The sequence below is a fragment of the Euprymna scolopes genome, chromosome 1 (genome assembly GCF_053919585.1).
Source record: "Euprymna scolopes isolate OS-2025 chromosome 1, ASM5391958v1, whole genome shotgun sequence".
NCBI lineage: Eukaryota > Metazoa > Mollusca > Cephalopoda > Sepiida > Sepiolidae > Euprymna > Euprymna scolopes.
The window spans coordinates 164,940,755-164,950,953 of record NC_136482.1 but is presented as its reverse complement, the minus strand read 5'-3'; the positions used below and the strand labels follow the sequence as shown (position 1 = coordinate 164,950,953).

Sequence of the window (10,199 nt, the reverse complement as noted above, 5' to 3'; positions counted from 1 at the left end):
TGTGTTTAAATTTAAAACCACACATTCATTTCTCTTGCTATTTCAATTCATGGAAACCTTTTCTGTTTAAATTTTAAAGTACACGTTCATTTTTCTTGCTATTTAAATTCATGAAAAATATTTTGTGTTTACATTTGAGAGCACACATTCAATTTCATTTCTATTTCACTTCAGGTAAACAGTCTGTGTCTACATTTGATGCTATTCATTTTTCTTGCTATTTCAATTAATGGAAATATTTTGCGTGTATATTTTAAAGCACCCATTGATTTTTTTGCTATTTTAATTTATGGGCACATTGACCATTTACATTTTAAAGCACGCATTCATATTTTGTTATTTCAATTTATAGACACATTTTGCGTTTACATTTGAAAGGACGCATTCATTTTTGTTTTTTTGTTTGTTTGTTTTTTGCTATTTACATTTATAGAAACATTTTGTGTTTTTATTTGAAAGTACACATTCATGTTTCTGGCTGTTTCAATTCATGAACAAATCCTGTGTTTACATTTCAGAGCACACATTAATCTTCTTGGTATTTCAATTCAAGATAACATTTTGTGTTTATATTCGAGAGCACGTATTCATTTTTCTTTCTATTTTAATTTAGGGAAACATTTTGTGTTTACATTTGAAAGCACCCATTTATTTTGTATTATTTCAATATATAGACACATTTTGAATTTACATTTGAAGGCACACATTGTTTTGCTATTTCAGTTTATAGAAACATTTTTCATTTACATTTGAAAGCACACATTCATTTATATTGCTATTTCAATTCATGAAAACATTTTTGTTTACATTTTAAAGCACTCATTAATTTATCTTGCTATTTTTATTTATCAAAAACAGTTTGTGTTTACATTTGAAAGTACACATTTATTTTGTATTATTTCAATTTATCGACACATTTTAAGTTTACATTTGAAAGCACACATTTATTTTTTTGCTGTTTTAATTCATAGAAACATTTTGCATTTACATTTGAAAGCACATATTCATTTATCTTGCTATTTCAATTCGCGAAAACATTTTTGTTTACATTTTAAAGCACTCATTAATTTATCTTGCTATTTTAATTTACCAAAACATTTTGTGTTTCCATTTTAAAGTACATATTTATATTTCTTGCTATTTTGATTCATCAAAAACATTGTGTGTTTAAATTTTAACGCACACATTAGTTTATCTTGCTATTTAAATTTATGGAAACATTTTGTGTTTTTATTTGAAAGCACACATTCATTTTCTTGATAGTTTAATTCTGTTCCGTTTGCCTGCTTCCCACCGGACTACAACTTGGATGTGTTCAAGTCCAACGTTGACAAATTCTTAATGAACCGCCCCCTTAAGTAAACACTTTATCAAATCTCCACACTAACGTAATCTACTTTCAATAACGCTTATCCCTGAGTGGCTTCCGGGCCTGAATAAGTGGTGACCACTGTCTAAAAAAAAAAAAAAAACATATTGTGTTTATTTTTGAGAGCACGTATTCATTTTTCTTTCTATTTTAATTCATGGAAACATTTTGTTTTTACATTTGAAAGTACACATTTATTTTATATTATTTCAATTTATAGAAACATTTTAAGTTTACATTTGAAAGCACACATTTATTTTTTTGTTATTTCAATTTATAGAAACATTTTTCATTTACATTTGAAAGCACATATTACTTTATCTTGCTATTTAAATTCATGAAAACTTTTGTGTTTACATTTGAAAGGACATTCATTTTACTTGCTATTTACATTTATTGATTTGTTGTGTTTGCGACATATATATTAAAAAATAACACAAACTGGTTTATCTTGTGGGTATTTTTAATAAATGCTATTATAATGTAAGATTCGTTTTATATTTCCTAAGTTTTATCATTTATTTTATTGCATTAATTTATTTTAATTTCAAACAGCTACAAGTGATTCAAACTGTTCAACGGGAACTTTTGAAATAAAAACTTTCTAAATAACTATAAGCGCATATAAATAAAAAGTAAATTACTTAGAATGACTTTAATGAACTTAATGCTTTAAAAATAACTGGAATCCTTCAAAAAGAACTTGAATGATCTGGAGAATGACGTGAATGGCTTTGAGACTGACTGGTTGTAAAGTGGGTGCTCATTTTACATTAAATTAATACAGAAAAGTGATCCCCCACTTTATATCACAAAGTTACAAACATGTAGTAAGACAGATACTACACTTTGATCTTGGCCAAAAGGCCAAGACAAGGGTATTTATTTGCTCCCTCACCGAGCAAATTAGGCAAAAGGCCGATTTTTAATGTGAGGAGTGAAGGAGAAATGGGGACCAACTCCCCGAGGAGTAGGGGAGCTGGATAGTGACAATTGGTATGAAGGGTTGCCCCTACATTGACCAAGGTCTTATATGTAGGGCTGCCCCCACATATGGTCTTTGCTTGCAGTATCTGCCGGAACAGATCGTATTTATTTGCTCCCCCACCGAGCAAATTAAGCACAAGGCCAATGTTTAATGTGAGGAGTGAATGGAGGGGGTAGGGAAAAATGGGACCAGCTCCCGAGAGGTGGGAAATGGGAGCTGGTTAAAGGTCAGGAATGTGGGGTTGCCCCCACATCTGGTCCTTGCTTGAAGTATCTGCCGGAACAGATACTACACTTTGATCCCGGCCAAAAGGCCAAGAAAAGTGTATTTATTTGCTCCCCCACCGAGCAAATTAGGCACAGGGCCGATTTTTAATGTGAGGAGTGAAGGGAAAATGGGGACCAACTCCCCGGGTAGTAGGGGAGCTGGATAGTGACAATTGGTATGAAGGGTTGCCCCTACATTGACCAAGGTCTTATATGTGGGAGAAATCCCACATATGGTCTTTGCTTGCAGTATCTGCCGGAACAGATGGTATTTATTTGCTCCCCCACCGAGCAAATTAGGCACAAGGCCAATTTTTAACGGTAGGAGTGAAGGGAGGGGGAAGGGAAAAAGGGGACCAGCTCCCGAGAGGTGGAAAATGGGAGCTGGTTAAAGGTCAGGTATGTGGGGTTGCCCCCACATCTGGTCTTTGCTTGCAGTATCTGCCGGAACAGATGGTATTTATTTGCTCCCCCACCGAGCAAATTAGGCACAAGGCCGATTTTTAATGTGAGGAGTGAAGGGAGGGAGAAGGGAAAAAGGGGACCAGCTCCCGAGAGGTGGGAAATGGGAACTGGTTAATGGTCAGACATGTGGGGTTGCCCCCACATCTGGTCATAGCTAGTCATAGCTAGTCATAGCTTGCAGCATCTGCCGGAACAGATGGTATTTATTTGCTCCCCCACCGAGCAAATTAGGCACAAGGCCAATTTTTAATGTGAGGAGTGAAGGGAGGGGGGAGGGAAAATGGGGACCAGCTCCCGAGAGGTGGGAAATGGGAGCTGGTTAAAGGTCAGGCATGTGAGGTTGCCCCCACATCTGGTCTTTGCTAGTCATAGCTAGTCATAGCTTGCAGCATCTGCCGGAACAGATGGTATTCATTTGCTCCCCCACCGAGCAAATTAGGCACAAGGCCGATTTTTAATGTGAGGAGTGAAGGGAGGGGGAAGGGAAAAAGGGGACCAGCTCCCGAGAGATGGGAAATGGGAGCTGGTTAAAGGTCAGGCATGTGGGGTTGCCCCCACATCTGGTCTTTGCTAGTCATAGCTAGTCATAGCTTGCAGCATCTGCCGGAACAGATGGTATTTATTTGCTCCCCCACTGAGCAAATTAGGCACAAGGCCGTTTTTAATGTGAGGTAAAAACCAGCTCCCCTAAAAGGGGTCACTCTGGTTACCAAAAATAATAATTGTCCCAGTATAGAGGGTTTCCCCTCCATTGACTGGTACAAATTATCTTAAGTGCAGTATCTGCCGGAACAGATGGTATTTATTTGCTCCCCCACCGAGCAAATTAGGCACAAGGCCGATTTTTAATGTGAGGAGTGAAGGGAGGGGGAAGGGAAAAAGGGGACCAGCTCCCGAGAGGTGAGAAATGGGAGCTGGTTAATGGTCAGGCATGTGGGGTTGCCCCCACATCTGGTCTTTGCTAGTCATAGCTAGTCATAGCTAGTCATAGCTTGCAGTATCTGCCGGAACAGATACTACACTTTGATCTTGACCAAAAGGACAAGAAAAGCTTAAAAAGCTAAGAACAGCATCTATTAACAACAGATCTTTGATTTTAACCAAAAAGGCCAAGCACAAAAGTGTTACGGACGCACCGACCGACCGACCGACTGATCGACCGATCGACGGAGTGACTTATAGAGTCGCTTGCACGCGACTAAAAACTGTTTATTGTTATCTGGAGATATAGCTATGTGGTAGAGCATTCGACTACAAATAAGCGCGGTGTGTACTCTACGATTTATTGTTATTTTTAAATTAATAAGTTCAATTTTCGACTAAAGAAGAGATACCAATTATAATTGCCGCAATCATTTCTTCTGTTTACATATTTTAAAATTAACCATTAATCAAAAGTGACTTTTCCAGTGCAGTCATCGTCATGCTCAAATATCAGTTGACGTGTATTGTAAACAAACACAGCTGAATTTGATGACGACATTATCATAATTTATTTTTTTTTAGTTTTTGAAACATTTTTCGCAAATTAGTACACCGGGCAAATTATATGTATTATATCTATCTCAGAAAAGTCTCGAAAAAGATAATTAACGAACAAGCGAACATACATAACTACAGTATATAATATATACGTAGGTCTTTCTAAAGTAAAGTCTCCTAATTTTTACCACAAAAGTTTAAGTGCTACAAATTAAAACGAGCGACTTTTATTCATTCAATGCACTTTTGCCGGCAATGATCGAAAGCCTTAATCCCTCGGTAGGAAAAATTTGCGCTTGCTGTGGCGCTCCATTATTTTCACAGTGGCAGTTACGGTGTTGTTGTCGGGGAAATGCTACCGACGTTATGTAATCTTCAGAAGTTCGAAGAAGTGAGAGTCTGGCGATGCCGGGTCGGAACTATACTGTGGGTGAGACAGCACCGTCCAGATAAAGTTGTTTCACACATTCAGCGATCTTCGAACTTATCTGTGGTCTGGCGTTCTTTTTCTCTGGCTTAATACGGGCATTCTGGACCTTCATCTATGTCAGGGTTTGAATGTATATGTCAGTTATCAGTCTATACTGTTTCCAATAAATCTAGGAGGATGGAGCCCTTCATGTCTCAGAAAATCGTGTGCATCACTTTGTCTGCAGATGTCTGCACTTTGAACGTCTTCTTTACGGGAAAGCGTAAATGTTGCTATTCAATCGACTGCCATTTAGATTTCAGCTACGAATGCTGATAGTAGGTTTTGTCATCAGTTATGTTGCGGTCCAAGAATCTGTCATTTTCGGCAGTATACCAATTCAACATCTCCTGGTATACATCTTTTCGATGGTCATTTTGTTCCTGCGTGAGCATTCTTGCAACCAACTTAACAAACACTCTGTTGTATCATAGCAACGACAAGGTCGTTCTCAGTGTACTGATCCCCACATAAAATTCTGAACGCATTTCATGCTCCGTTATACGCCAATCAGCTAACCATTAATTATACGGGGCGAACAATGTTTTCTGGGGCGGTGGCTGTGCATACTCGCCCAGAGGGTACATTGTCACTCACATTTCTGTCGCCAATCTGGAATCGACGAAACCATCTCCTAAATGTGCGGGCATCAATTGCATCTGCGTTGTAAACGTTTAACAGGTGATGGTGAATGCTGATAGGTTAAACATTATTTTGCAAAGTGGAATTAAAGAATACATCTCTGCTTCTGAGGCACGTCCATAACAGAAGTTGTTTTTTCGAGAGTCACACAGTAAATATCAGCAACAGAGAGACGGAATGCATTACTTTAGAAACAAGCCTCGTGTACGCATACGAATACATAAGCAACAAAAATGGACCAAGAGTGAAAGAAGTAAGAAATCGATTTTTCAATATTTTTCCATGAATCTTTGTTAATTTTAACTGAAAATTTCTATTTTGCAGATTATTATTATTATAGCATATAATAATAAGTGGGAAAATAATCCTAAACATGGTAATACCGCATCTTGGTGAGGATATAAAAAAAAACGAATTGCAGGATTAAGGCAGTCCAAAATGACTTACAAGCAGATTTTTGACATTTTAACAAAAGAAAAAGTGAAAAGATCTCTTTCTGTATTGAAGAGAATTGGTCACAGGTTCGAAGTCGAATGCTTGGTAAAAGAAAAATCTAGATATGGTTGCCCTAGAGCATTCACTTTGAAAGACAACCGCAAGTATAAACAACTGTTCTGAAGAATCGAAAGAAATCTTACGTTTACTATAGGAAAGAATTCAAAACATCGGCTGGAAATTCTCTTTGTAGATATACAATATCTATACGAATGAAAGAAATGTGATTCTCTTCTAAAAAATGTGCAAAGAAGACATTTATATAAGAACATCAATGATAGAAAGAGATTTTTCTCGTGTCATGGCAGGAAAGATACAGGCTGATTCAGGAATTTTTTCTAGTCAGATGAATCAAGATTTTATCTTTTTATTGATGCTCCCGATGCTCCCGAATGGTGCAATCGTAGATCTGGAGAAAGATTTTCACCAAGTTGCATAAAAACAACAGTTAAACACGGGAATGGAGAGATAATGGCATGGGGAACCTTTACTGCAGCAGGAGTTGGGGAATTTATTAGATGTGATAAGTCAATCAATGCAAAGGAATACCTTTGAATATTAGAAACAGGATTATTACCAAGTATTCAGAAGCAAGGAAAATCTCAGAACATTATTTTTCAACACGATAATGCCCCTGGACACACTACTAAGGTAGGAAAAAATGGTTTTCTGATAATTCAATTAATGTGATATTTTGGTCAAAGCCCCGATTTAAACTCAATCGAGCATATTTAGAACATAATGTCCCGTGCATTGGACGGAAGAAACTTTTCGAACAATGACAAACTGTGGGCAGCTCTTCAAAGAGAATGGAATAGCATCTCCTCTCCACAGTGTTCCTCTTTGGTTGAGAGTATGTCTAAAAGGATTGATCTTTTAAAGAAATAAAAAGGGGATGCGATCTCATCCTAAGCATTTATTAAAGTAAATGTCTTGTTCTGTGTTATTAGTTTCGTTGAAGTTTCCTTGTTTAATTGTTCTTTGTGCAATATAGCTTTTAGTGCAATAAAATGTATAAAACTTTTTTGGCCAATTATTTTGTTCGCGAGTGTATATATATATATATATATATATATATATATATATATATATATATATATATATATATATATATATATTCCAGCGTATAAGAAAACAAAGTTAAAACAACATAATGTTTTGAAACTAATATTTCATAAGATACTGAGTGTTGCAATCTCTTGCCTTGGTGAAACAAACATGGTTTCCTGATTCAGGTTGGTGCAAAAAAATATCGTTTTTTGACATTCAAATTCTATAGGAAAAATGACATTATTTTTGCAGAAATCTAATACAATCGCTATATGATAAATTTATGAAATTTTGCTTCAATTTTACACCTCGACTCATCTGACTATCGCCTTATACGCCGACCACCCCATATATATATATATATATATATGTATATATATATATATATATATATATATATATATATATATATACGGTCGAAGATCATCATATAATAATAATAATCAGATAACTTTCACTAACGTTAAAATCATTTAATAAAAAAAATGTTTTAAATTCAACTACATTTCCGCGGTTGACGGTAGCCGAATTGATATGGTCCTTGGTAATGAAGACAGAGATAGTTTCTGTTGCCGGGTTCAAATCTATGGACTGGGGTCAATCGTGGCACCCTGCACTGACGATTCCAGACAGGATTAAAGACCAGTAATTAATTACTATTATAGTAAAAATTTATATATATATATATATATATATATATATAAATATATATATATATATATATAGTAATTTATAAAATATACATGGCGATTAAGCTACACTGAATATTCTGCGTTTCATCCACTATAGGATTCGTCATGGCGATTAAGCTACACTGAATATTCTGCGTTTCATCCCCTATAGGATTCGACAGTCCTGACGAATCCTATAGTGGATGAAACCCAGAATATTCAGTGTAGCTTAATCGCCATATATATTTTATAAATTACTGACTAGCTCTACCTACGTATTGAGCACTTTTGAAGTAAATAGTTAAAGTTTACGCATAAATCTATACTTAAATTTATGTAAGTAAATGAAGTAGTTATATATATATATAAATATGTATATATATACATATTTATACATATTTATATATATATACATATATATCTATCTATCTTCTTATATCTATAAAAACAGAGATGTGTGTGCCACAGACGATTTCTGATTGGTTAATCCAATAATCACATCTCCTAAAAAACAATCGTTTCTACGCTCTTACCTTTACCATAAAATATTATGGCTTTATTTATTGTCCATCTTGGAAGGGTTTAATTTTTTAATAACTTGTTATTTACAAATTAAAAAAATACGAAACTATTATGCGAAACTAAACTACACGAAATACGCGCACACACGCACACACACACGTTCACTACCGTCACGTTGTTATGGCAACCAAACCCGCTGACTTCTTTTTCTCATTTCACTCGTGGTCTTAAATTAGATTCGAATAAGTTGCCAAAAAACAAATATATAACAAATAAATGTTATCAAAGGCAAATCTTTCGTGTTTTTATTCAATTTAACATGTTTATTCAGCTCGAAAAGCATACAGTATTTACCGATGTATTGGAAAATTCAAGATGGCGGCCGATTCTCTCTTTAACACGGTAAGTTTGGAAAAAGGTGTAATAAATAAAAAACCGGTTAAAATACTGTTAAAAACTCGCTCAATATATGTTACCGTGACATAGGTTGACATATATTCGGCGGGTTTTTAATAGTATTTTGTATAGTTTTTTATTTATAACACCTTTTCCCAAACTTACGGTGTTAAAGAATGTGTGAGACGCCATCTTGAATTTTCCAACACATCGGTAAACACTGTATTCTTTTCGAGCTGAATAAACATGTTAAATTGAATAAAAACACGAAAAATATATCCAGTTTTTATCGGTTTTTTACCTTCTCTGCAGAAGTACAAAAAAACAAAACAAACAAAAAAAAAACGGAAGGTACTTTTACAGAATGTTAAACTAACCCTAACCGATGTTTTATGTTTAGTTTAGGAAAAGTCAGAAGAAATAAAAGTCATTATTGCATGAAATATACGTATTTAGTTGAAGTATTGTTTATGTCAATTCTTTCGAAGAAATTTAGCAAGATTACCTGTAAACCAGGAAATCGGTAAAATGTCATCATGGATGAATACTTGTCTATTATAATTTCTACCCTTGACAAAAACTTAGCCATAACAAAAGAGATTTATTGTTCAGATTGTTTTTGAGATTGATTTCTAAAAAGATATTTTATAAATAAAATCGACTTTAAAATTAAAGACTTAAATTACAATAATTGAATTTAAACATTCTTATTTCAATATTTGGCACATAACACCTGTAAAAATGATCACAATGTCAGGATTTCATTTTATTTCAGAATCGATGGCAAATACTAATATTTAACATTAGTTTATCATTTAAGCCGATAAAAAGCCCTTTTTTTTCCGAGTCATAAAAGGATTTGGAGTTTCCTAATCAACCTTTCGGGTGCAGTTGCACGCTCTCAAAATAACTAAAGTGTTGGCTTTAAAAAAATTGGTTCATTAAAACTAAACAGGTTTAGTTTTAATTAAAAAAAAAAATTAAAAAAAAATCGCTTTGGTAATTAGATATGTCGTATGGTTATCCCTAATCGCTGAATAAAACCGCTAACGAGTTGAATGATTACGACATAAAATTAAACTCGGGTTCCTGAAACGGAAACTTCGTTTGTTTTTGTTTTTTTCTTATCAATATATTTACATTGTTATTTTGTTTTCATTTTCAATCATTCGAACAGTTTTCTTTTTCAAGTAATCCAAGTTACAAAATTCCCACTGTTTACTATGCTAAAATCACAATGACTAATGTATACCTATTAACCCTTATCCTTGAGTGGCCTCTGGGCCTTGATAAGTGGTGACACCCATGTAAAAAAAAAAAAAAAAATCACTCGAACAGTTTTCTTTTTATAATGTACAGTTTTAAAAGTTTAAAAACTATATAG

General features: G+C 34.5%; 1 pseudogene; it reads right to left on the bottom strand.

Moving 5' to 3' along the window:
• Window positions 1-2,123: 2,123 nt before the first annotated feature.
• LOC145284724 (U2 spliceosomal RNA) lies at window positions 2,124-2,249 on the bottom strand (annotated as a pseudogene).
• Between the last annotated feature and the right edge of the window lie 7,950 nt (window positions 2,250-10,199).